The sequence below is a fragment of the Quercus robur genome, chromosome 8 (genome assembly GCF_932294415.1).
Source record: "Quercus robur chromosome 8, dhQueRobu3.1, whole genome shotgun sequence".
In the NCBI taxonomy this organism is placed as follows: domain Eukaryota; kingdom Viridiplantae; phylum Streptophyta; class Magnoliopsida; order Fagales; family Fagaceae; genus Quercus; species Quercus robur.
In genome coordinates this window covers 48,107,197-48,119,664 of record NC_065541.1, presented here as the reverse complement: position 1 = coordinate 48,119,664, position 12,468 = coordinate 48,107,197, and the positions used below count along the sequence as shown (strand labels likewise).

Here is a 12,468-nt window from a genome sequence, read left to right as displayed (position 1 = left end):
GAAATATAAGAGAAGAAGAATTAATGATAATGGGGAAGAGAAAAAATTGTTTAGAACAATAAACAGTGTTTTTTAAAAAATTAAAAAAAAAAAAAGGAAAAAGAAAGAAAGAAAGAAGAAGCCGTAAAAAGAAAATAAAGAAGTTATAAGTAGAAATATATATATATATATATATATATATAATGATTCACTAAAAAACTATATATAGAAAGAATTTTTAATTGTGAGGCTTAAGTTAGATTTCTAATCAATCTTGGAATTATAAGAGAATGGTAATTATTAGGAATAAAATTTTTTTTAGGAAAATATTGTCAAAATTAACATTATAAAAAAAAAAAAAAAAAAAAAAACAAAAACAAAAACAAAAACAAAACCTAAAAATTAGGATGGATGTTTTTCCAAAAAAAAAAAGCATAAGATAAAAAAAAACACACACACACAAAGAACGTAGGGTATTCATGTTTTGTTCCTTCATCTAAAGAAACAAAGAAGAAATTGATATGAACAAAATGTAGGTACATATTTTGTTTGTTATTTTATTTCAAAGAAGTTGATGAGAACAATAAATAAATAAATAAGTTGATAATAACAAATGTTTCAAAATATTTAGAAGTTGTTTGTTATTGACTTATTGTCTATTTTCTAAGAAAGCTACCCCCAACAAAAATTGTGTATACATACATGTGATGGGGAGAAATTTTTTTATATTAACAATTAAGCTTTTATGTTTATCTAAAAAATTGATAAAACGATAGAAGAAAAGTTGATAAGAACTAATAAACTGTTGTTTTTATCTAAAAGTTATAGTGTATGATATGATATGAAATAGGTGAGTCAGGTTATGTTAATTCTTGTTAGGTTCTAAATGTTTAGGTTTAAATATTTAGATTTCTATTTTTATGTACGTTGGCAAACCGAGATCATACATGTCTAGATTATGTATTAGACATTGCTCATGATAGTACAAGTTAAGATTCAAGAACATTCAAGCTGCAGAAAAAAAAATAATAATAATAATTTCAATGAGGTTTGACCGATCAAAAATCATAAACATGATTTTTTGCAGAATTCTATTTCAGTCCAAACACTACAAAAACGTTTAGGGTTTCAAGTGAAGCACTGTTGGGTATAAAAGGAAAACCTTAATTACGTTTCAGATGTTCTGAAAGTCTTGTGAGTTACTCCTATGAGATCTGAGAGGTTCAGTACCTTCTAACTCAACAAGCATCTACCGAATCAAGAGATCTACAATCAAGAACTAGTGGAACCAAGTTGCTGTAAAAGATCAACTACTGACAGTGATCTGAAACCTTTGAGTGAGATCTCAAAGTCATAAGTGTGGGAGCTTATGTTCAGCAAATCTAATATAGAAGAGTCCGTGAAGTGGGCTGCACGTGGTCGTGTTAGTAAATTCTATATGAGGTAGCTTTAGATTTAGGGTTTAAATCTATTATAAACTTTCATTCTATCATAGTGGATATGTTTACCTTAAGGATAGCTAGATCAAATCCTTCCTAAATTTTTACCTTGAAATAGTTGATTTTATTGGTTTTCTTGGGTGATCATATTACTATCTTCTTTATGTTTCTGCATTAAAGTAATATGTTTGCATGTATTTAACTTAGATCTCATAATTAGCCTAAGTAAACACTTGGCTAATTTATTAAGTTAGACTAATTTGTTGTTAAGGGGTCTAAACAAACAAAAAATTCTTCTTGTTATTCTTAGATGATTCTAGAAACCTAATTTACAATACAATTTGTTATTTCTTCTTGTGGTTTTTATGGTTGTCGTTGATACATATTTGTTTTTAATTTTTTTATAAACGTAAATGCTGACATGGCATTTTTAAATGGCATTTAAAATTTTTATTTTATTTTATTAGCTATGTAAACTTCAAGTGTGCTAACTGTGAAATCAATTAGCCATATATGCATTTTTCATTAGTAAGTTAACAGTATAGACCAAATTTAGTACAAGTTGAAATAACAGGGAACATATTAATTGCTTCCAAAACATAGAAACCCAAATTGTATTTTCACCTTTAATTTTTTAACAAAAGGTCTATATCTTTGATTTGCTAACCTACCTTGCCTTTCTAGATCCTTCCATAAAACTTATGATAAAACTATATATTTTGAGTAATTAATTTAATCATATTTATAACCAATGATATTATGATTTATTAATTAATTTCTAAAAGTTATTTTTTATGGAATATTTATTATAAAATTATCTAAATTTAAAAATCTTATTCATTCGATTTTAACTAAACGTCAACCCAACCCAACCCACATAGATTGGGTTGAAACCACGTACTAGTTGGTGTTGACATCCCATTTTGCAACCCGCATTTATCCTCATATGGAGGATAAAAGAGTAATTTCACCTTGAAAATAGGCATCTTAATTGTGGCCACTAGATCCTTAATTTTATTTCATCAAAATGATCATGATGTTGTAATGAACAAATTGACTAGTTATAAGCCTTAATCGAATCATTAGATTGAAAGTTATCATCAAATCAAGTTTTAAAGGTTGAGATGCACTATCATAAATCAAATCCGACTTTATGTGATTATGAACAATTTATTCCAATTAGTTATAATTATAATCAATTTGAAAATAATGACATGTCATAATTTGATTAGCTAAGACTACATCTTATGGTAAGGTTGCACACACTTGATTAATTAGATAATCAAATATTAATTATTCAATGAGTAATTTTTGTAATTATCTTTTTAATTAAGATAAATTTGGAACTGATTAAGTCTGAAATGAAAGTGATTGGAATCTATTAATGTTAATTGGAAACTAATTTAGGACCTATTAATGTTAATTATGCTGAAGTTATTTTTTGACAAATGACCTCTTCTCACCATTTCATTGATATCTCTCATAATATTTTGAATCTGTAAGTGAGATTAATTTTTCCAAAAACTAGACATATAGGGCTTCAATTTGAATACAAGAACGAGACAATTCCGATCAGAATTAAGTAAGATATGATTTTTTGAATTTTGCTTTGCGAGCTGTTACAAGAAGCTATGGGAAAAACCGAATTCTTAAGCATTTTGCTTGCTCGTCACTCCCACCAACCTCCACATTTAATGCACCAGCTTTCTCTAAATATTGAAATAGGGTCTAGGTTCATGATTCTCTTTGATCCTTTGTCAACCCTCATTTAATGCCCTTCCATTCATATTTTCTCCACTACTATTATATAAATCTCCACTCTCCTCCATTACAAGACACAGAAACACCCTCTCTTCTACTCTCTTGAATTCTAGTGAAGTAGAGTAGTCTTGTTATATCTTAGCTTTCTTGAGACTCAAGATATTGAGTGAGACTCACTCTCCCTCTCTTTCTCTTAGTTCTTTTTTTCTACTCCACCCTTAGGACCTTCCCCATGAGTCTCCTCCACCGTATGGATCTTGCATGCAAGTATAATCACTTTTCCTAACTTGTTTTTTATATTACTATGACGAGATTAAGATTATAGCATGCTAGTGTTTATTTCAATTCCTTGAATATGTTTGAATGTTCTTAAATGTTCATATGCTTTCTTCACATGTTCTTGGTTGTTCATCATATGTTCATACTTAACACTAGATTTGATCTTTAATCCACATTAAAAATATGAAAAACACGTTTGTTTCATAATTCTCTCAAATCCTTGAATCTAGGATATTACCATTCACATATATTCACAAGAATTTATTTTTCAATCCAAATGCAATAATTAATAAAGGGAATTAGGGTTTATCACATGCATACACATTAAATTCAACATGCAATTGATTGATTTAGATGATATGATATGAATGTTGGTCACTATAGTCTAGAAAACTGGTTTCACCAGACAAGGTGGGTGTCTAACACCTTCCCATCTTGTTGTGAGAGACCGCGCCCTCGGCCCGTTTTTATGATGTTGGGCCAAATCCATGTGAATGGGTGGAATCGTGTTATTGCCTCTCAAAATGGAGGTTCAACTAGTTATATTTTCTCCTTTAGATTAAGGGTTTTACAATGAAGTCGCCACTTATTTAATTATTGGGACAAATAAGAAAACCAAAATTGAAAAATTTCTCATTTTATTAATTTTCAATTGAATTTACATTGATCATAGGAAAATTACATAACTTTGATCCTAGATACAATCTAATATAAAGTACATAACTTTGTTTCTTAGTTACAATTTAGAAATTGAAAATTACAAGGATAAACATTAGTCTATCAACCCTTAATCTAAGTTTGAAGGCTATATTACAAGGCGGGAAGGTGTTAGGTACCCACCTTGTTCAGTGAAACCGGTTTTCTAGACTATAGTGGCCAACATTCATATCACATTATCCAATATGTTATCAATCAATTTGCATGTTGAATTTAAAGTGTATGCATGTGATAAACCCTAATTCGATTTATTAAGCATTTCATTTGAATTGAAAAATAAATTCTAGTGAATGTGTGTGGATGGTGATATCCTAGATTCAAAAATTTAAAAGAATTATTAAACAAACATCTTTTTCATATTTTTAATGTGGATTTAAGATCGAAACTAGCGTTGTGCATGAACATGTGATGAATAACCAAGAACATGTGAAGAACATATAAAAACAATTAAGAACATTCAAACATATTCAAGGGAATTTAAATGATTATTTTCATGATTTAATCTTAAACTCTCATCATGGTAACACAAAAAAAAATTAGGAAAAGAGATTATACCTTATGCAAGATCCATATGGTGGAGGAGGAGACTCTTAAGAGAGGTCCTAAGAATGGAGGAAAAAGAAGAGTTAGGAAAGGTAGAGTGAGTCTTACTCAATATCTTGAGTCTCAAGAAGATCAAGATATGACAAGACTACTCAACTTCCTAGAACTCAAGAGAGAAGAAGAGAGAGGGGTTTTGTGTCTTTTCAAATGAAGGAGAGGGGAGTTTATATAGTAGTGGTTGAGAAAATATGAATGGAAGGCCATTTAATGAGGGTTGACAAAGAATCATGATCCTAAACCTCATTTAAGCCTTTGGGGAAATCTCGTGCATAAAATGAAAAGATTGGTGAGAGTGAGGAGTAAGCCAAAATTCGGTTTTCCCGTAGCTGTTGTAACAGCCTGTAAAGCCAACTTCAAAAAATCATATCTGACTCAAATCTAATCGGAATTGTCTTGTTATTGTACTTAAATTGAAGCCCCAGATGTCTAGTTTTTGGGAAAATTAACCTCATTCACAGATTCAAAATAGTCTGAAAGATATCAACGAAATGGTGAGCAAATGTCATTTGTTAGAAAACAATTTTAGGACAATTAACATTAATAGGTCCCAAATTATTTTCCAATTAACACTAATAAGCTCCAATCACTCCCATTTCAGACCTAATTAGTTCCAAATTTACCTTAATTAAAAGATAATTGCACAAATTACTCATGGAATGATTAATGTTTAATTATCTAGTTAATTAGGTGTGTGCAACCCTACCATAAAATATATTCCTAACCAATCAAATTATGACACATCATCAATCTCAAATTGATTATACTTGTAATCAATTGAAATCAATTGTTCATAATCACATATAATCGGACTCAATTTGTGATAGTGCATTTCAGCCATTAAAACTTGATTTGATGATAAATTTCAATCTGGTGGTCCGATTAGGGTTTATGACCAATCAATTTGATCGTTACAATATCAAGATCATTTTGGTGAAATGAGATTAAAGATCTAATGACCAGAATTAAGATGCATATTTCCAAGGTGAAATTATCCTTTTACCCTCCACGTGAGGTTAAATGCGAGTTGCAAAATGGGGTGTCAACACTTGTAACGTAAACTCCGAGCGTAGATCAAGAGTTAGTTGATCAAGTACTTATCCATGTAATTTTCAATTTCTAGATTGTAACTAGAAAATAAAATCATGTACTTTATCTTAAATTGTATCTAGGACTAAAACCTCGTAATTTCCTGTGATCAATATATATTAATTCTCAAATCAATAAACTAATGAAATTTTTTACTTTTGGTTTTCTTATTTATTCCAATAATTAAATAAATGGTGACTCTATTGTCAAACCCTTAATCTAAAGGGGGAAATATTGTGTTGATTTTCTATCTTTCTTTTAATAATTTGTGTTGTGTATAATCTGTGTTTTGTTTTAGTTTTTCGTATTCTTCCTAGTCTTGAATTTATTTTTCTTTAATACTACTCAATGTGTTTGTATTTTTGTATCTTTCTAACATGAGTTGTGTATAAAATAGAGAAGATGATACATAGATTAAGTTGGTTTTCCGAGTAAACCTACTTAAATGATTTCAATCTGTGTTATTGTGTTTTAGTTTTTCGTATTCTTCATAGTCTTGAATTTATTTTTCTTTAATATTACTCATTTCGTTTGTATGTCTTTCTGACATGAGATGTGTATAAAATAGAGAAGAGAATACATAAAGTTGGTTTTCTGAGTAAACTAACTTAAATCATTTCAATGTAGGTTAAATGGTTAATTCAAGATTTCAAATTACAAGGTTACTTTAGGCCATCCCGAATCAGATGAATTTGTTAAACTCCTCGTTAAAGAGGCTGTTCCTAAAGGCAACACTAAACAATACCATCAATTGACAAACCCTTTGGACAAGATTTATCAAATCATCCTCCATAACCCTGAAGTGCATCATGTTTTGGCCAATATAAAATATCATACTACACTTGTGGAGTGGTTGAAAGTGAACAAAGATAACTAGTCATCTGATTATAGGAATTGGAATGTAGCTCTCCCTAGTGCAAAGGCATGTGAGCTGATTTTAGAACTTATATCATTACCATGTTGATGGAAAGAGTCATGGAAATTTTTGGTTTCACAACAATTATCTGATACAATATGAAAACTGTGGTAAAAAAGTAAAACAAGTGTTACTTGTTCATGATCGATTATATAATAAAGGTAATGAAAAAGTAAAGAAAGAGAATGATATTGAAGATCTCTTAGAAATCATATTCAAGGATATTCTTAACTTAGGGAACAATTTTCCAACAGAATTACAGCATTTGAGTGACTTACTAAAATCTGCAACAATTATTTGATACAATATGAGAATTGTGGTAATAAAGTAAAACAAGTGTTACTTGTTCGTGATCGATTATATAACAGGGGTAATGAAAAAGCAAAGAAAGAGAATGAGATTGAAGATCTCTCAGAAATCATATTCAAGGATATTCTTAACTTAGGGAACAATTTTCCAACAGAATTAGGGCATTTGAGTGACTTACTAAAATCTGCTGTTGATAAGAGTCCTAACAAGTGGAAACCGATTCTGAAACACCCCTCGTTTTGGAACTTTAGTCTTCGGATTACTTTTGTTGATGGAGTTCATATGTATATGAAAAACAATTAGCTATTTGAGATAGTGGATTAGTATCTTTATGATTGTAAAGACTTATGTAATTGGAAATTGAAGGTTCCAACTCATACTCCATTGGGAACTTTTCTAAGCAACAATCCTTATAAATCAGTCCCTATTGAGCTTTTTTACTTTACAAGGTGTTGAATAAATATATACTTTACTAGATGTCATGTAGACACATACCTTTGGTGGAGCAGATCACCAAATTGCCGGATCTTTAACTTTGCTTGCTTTACGAAATCCTCACGATCTCCTTTGTGGAACACCTCCAAGTCGCAGGAAAGGCTACTAGAGTCTCTCCTAATTTCCACGCTCCAAATTCTAGGGAACAGTAAATGATGTCCCAGAGAGACGGCTTATTTTGAGAGAGCACTCAAAACTATACGTATGTTTTTCTCACTGTGTCTAACCACTATCTGACTGATGTAGGAGTACTTAAATACTAGTAGGGATTCACTTACTATCAGATATATGTGATCCCTAAAAGATCTCATCTTTTAAATTTAAATGACTCCACTACTGATATTGATAACTCATATCAATATCTGTTAAGTTCAAATTTAAACTCACTTATCAGATAACCCATGTGGACGATCCATGGGCCATGGTTTATGGGTTGGACCAAAACCAGCCCAATTTCTAACATCTCCCACTCGTCCACATTGGGTACTACAGTCAGAACTAGCTCCTCTCAATCTTTTGTCCAATCCTCTCTTTATACAGAAAAATGGAGTGTGCGACCTGACGAGAAGGTGTAGTGTAGGAGTACTATATTAAGTCACCATCTAAACTAACATAGTACATCACTCATTGTATCTCGTCTATGCCCCAGATTATTTGATCACACCCGATCAAGTTTCTTTAATCCCTCATGAGTTCAAAACTCAAAGCAACACTTGATCCTATACCATATAATATGCTCATGACTATGTTGAAAAACAAATTCCTCATAATCGCCCGGGCTATGAGCCATAAAATAAATGGTGTGTTCTAAATAATCTTCCCCAGACACTCATGTCAATTCATTTACACTTGACCGCTTTCCTAGACATGCTCCGCGAGACCGTATATATCATGGCCCTGAGATGACATGCTAAAGTAGCGACATCAAACATTCACTTCATGACATAGTTCTAGGTCGAAAAAGGGCACAGAATGGACCATATAATGGTCAACTAGGGCTCACATAGTGACGGAGTAGGGATCTGTCCAATCACTCCCTTAATTGGTCGGCTATAGCACATACAGTATAATTTGTATGCTACGGTGGAGCGCCCACTCAACTGGGCTTGTCACACTCAAACACCGTACAAATCTTAGTCCAATTGCCACAAAAGCAACCAACCTGAGTTTCTCAGCACAGTTACACATCAAGTTCCTGTCCAAGATCTCACATTTGGCTTTATTCAGGCTTCATGAAGTTGTGGATACACTTCAAGTGCGACTCCCATAAGTCTCATCTTAGCCTAGCTAAGGCGACATTCATTATATTATCTTGCACGCCTCCCTAAGCGTCAAGATGATCACTTACTTGATTTACAGAAAAAACAAAGTGATCACTATGTCTCATCCTGCTCATAGGGTGATCGTCTATGTGAGTAGACCGATCTAAGCCTGGTGACATATTCTCAAATAACGTGTGCTTAGTATGCAATATCAATTACATCACAAGATGAATCAAAATGAATAACATCATTATTGCATAAAGTATAAATAAACATAAATGTCCATAAGGTATCCAAAAAACATATCAAATCCTACAAAGTCCCAAACTCCTAACATGAGCCTGAAAGACATTTCTAGCAATGGCTTTAGTAAGTGGGTCAGTCACCATCCTGCTAGTGGAGATATGTTGGAGGATCACCTCTCCTTGTGTAATAGCAAGACGAATGTAGTTATAACGAGTCTGTATGTGTTTGCTTTTGCTATGATACTTAGGATCTTTAGCATGAGACAAGGCTGCCATATTATCACAATACATCTTTACAGCTTCATCTGCAAGAGATGTCACCCTTAGGCTTTGGAAAAATCTCTTTAACCAAACAGCTTCTTGTGCTGCTGCTGAACAAGCAACATACTCAGACTCCATTGTGGATAAAGCAATGCAAGACTGTTTCTTACTGCACCAAGAGATAGCTGCACCACTAAGTAGAAATGCATAACCTGTAGTGGACTTGCGCTTATCTCTATCACTGGCTCAGTCAGCATCAGAATATCCTCTCAATCTCAAATCTCCACCCTGATAGCAAAGAATGAGATCCGATGTCCCACGAAGGTATCGAAAAATCCTCTTAACTGCTTGCCAATGAACAGGTCCTGGATTACTTTGATAACGACTAACCATACCAACTGCAAAACAGATGTTTGGTCGAGTACACAACATAGCATACATCAGACTTCCAACTGCACTTGCATAGGGAACTCTTGCCATTTCTCTCTTTTCCTTATCTGATTTAGGGCAATCTTCAAGGCTTAATGTATGTCCCTTCTCAATTGGAGTGTCTATGGGTTTGGAATTATGCATACGGAATCGCTCTAAGATCATCTTTATGTAAGTTTCTTGAGACAAACCAAGAATCTTCTTTGAGCGATCCCTGAAGATCTTAACTCCAAGCACATAATTAGCCTCTCCCATGTCCTTCATTTCAAAAATAGAGGACAACCACCTTTTGGTGGTGATAATCATCTCCATGTCATTTCCAGCCAACAAAATGTCGTCCACATACAAAGACAGGATAAGTAAACTCTTTCCTGATCGTTTGACATACACACAATGGTCTTCTTCCATCATTTCGAAACCAATCGAAATAATAGCCTTATGAAATTTGAAATACCATTGTCTAGATGCTTGCTTTAGGCCATAAATGGAACGTTTAAGGCGGCACACTTTGCGCCGTTGTTCCTTGACCTCAAAGCCAATAGGTTGATCCATATAGATCTCCTCGTCTAGTTCTCCATTGAGAAATGCAGTCTTTACATCCATTTGGAAGAATTCCAAATCCAAATGTGCAACAATAGCCAGAATAAGGCGAATAGAGACAAATCTCACTACTGGGGAGAAAGTCTCTTCATAGTCTATCCCTTCTCTTTGGGTATAGCCTTTCGCCACGAGACGAGCCTTATATTTGTCAATTGATCCATCTGCCTTGCGCTTTATTTTTAAGACCCACTTGTTTCCAATGGTCTTGCGCCCAGGTGGAAGGTCAACCAACTCCCAAACTTGATTCTTTGCCATAGAATCCATCTCATCCCTCATGGCAACTATCCATTCATGTGAAGTAGGTGAAGCTAATGCTTCCTCATAGGAAGCAGGCTCATCAAGGTCCAGTGAATCACATATAAAAAATTCCCCCTCAATCTCAAAATGACGACGGGGAATAGTTCCACGTTCACTTCTACGTACCTTGGATCCTTGTGTGTCACTATCTAGTGGTTTGCTCCCACTAGGAGCAAAATCACTCCCACTATCTTTGGCGATTTCAGGATGAAGTTGTGATTCTCCACCCTCGCCCAAAGATGGTATTACACCTTCAAGTTCTTGCAGCTCATAAAGCTGAAGATCTTGTTTTGCTTCACTGATGCTTGGAAAATCATCTTCAATGAAGTTGACATCACGAGACTCTATCTCGGTCATTCTACCATCAGAATGTTCACCATACATTACATACCCCTTTGAGCTTTTTGAATATCTTATAAAGATTTTCTTACTGGCTTTAGGGCCCAATTTCCCATACTTATGGGAAGTACTGTGAACAAAACCTGCACAACCCCAAGGCCGCAAGTTCTCCAAATTGGGTTTTGCACTAGTCCATAACTCATATGGTGTTGTGGGAACTGACTTAGAAGGCACACGGTTAAGGATGTAGGCAGCAGTCATCAATGTATCCCCCCAAAACGAAATTGGAAGGTTGGCTTGCGCCATCATCGATCTAACCATCTCTAATAGAGTACGATTCCTTCTCTCTGCAACACCATTTTGTTGTGGAGTACCAGGAATCGTCAATTGCCTACGTATCCCTTTTTCCTCACACAGTTCCTGAAACTGTTTAGACAAATATTCACGACCCCTATCAGTTCGGAAAACCTTTAGGTTTTTTTCTTTCTGATTCTCAACCTCTGCCACAAAGCGCTTAAAGCAATCTAATGCTTCAAAGCGATGAGAAATCAGATAGACATAACTGAAACGTGAATAGTCATTTATAAATGTGAGAAAATAAGAGGTGCCATGGCGTGCCTTAACATTCATAGGTCCACATATGTCTGAATGGACTAATTCCAAAGGATGAGTTGCCCTAGGAGCCTTACCAAAAGGCTTCCTACAGGCCTTTCCAGCTAGACAAGGTTCACACATAGGTAGGCTTACATTAGTGATAGACCCCAATAGGCCTTCTCTAGCTAGTCTAGCCAATCTATCTTTTCCTATGTGTCCAAGTCTAGCATGCCACATTACAGAATCAGAAATATCATCATTATGAGCAATGAAAGAAAAGGAGGAATGATCTAAATCCAACATAAAGAAATTATTAGATAAATAACCATGTCCATACAAGGTTTTATTTAAATAAAAATCCAACTGAGGACCATCAAAACGGAAACTAAATCCAAGTCTAAGCATAGTAAGTACTGAAAATAGATTACATTGGACACCAGGTGCATGAAGCACGTCATGAAGAAGTAACGTACGTCCCAGACGCAATTTGAGTTGGTAGGTTCCAACTCCTATGACTTCTTCTTGAGCTCCGTTACCCAAAATAACGTACTGTGTGCCTGTTGGTATCCTTTTGTAATCCACACACCCAACTCTATCTCTGGCTATATGTTTGGTTGCTCCTGAATCTACAATCCACCTAGGAATAGTATGAGCAACAAAAACATGTGTACAAACATAAGTAATAGCAGAGTTGTTAAGAATGGATACCTTCTTCGGCTCAGTGCACTCACGAGCGAAGTGACCCTTCTTACCACAGTTGTAGCACTTGATCTTTGCCTTGTCCTTCTTAGCACGCTTGCCCTTTTGGCGCTTTGCTATCTTGCCTTCTTTAGGCCCAAGGTTACCAGCTCCTTTGG

At 34.1% G+C, this 12,468-nt stretch overlaps 1 protein-coding gene across 1 annotated transcript in view; it reads right to left on the bottom strand.

The window, feature by feature from the left end:
- The window catches only part of LOC126696756 (phytoene synthase 2, chloroplastic-like), a 102,398-nt gene that overhangs the window by 26,912 nt on the left and 63,018 nt on the right, over positions 1–12,468 (bottom strand). The window lies entirely within an intron of this gene.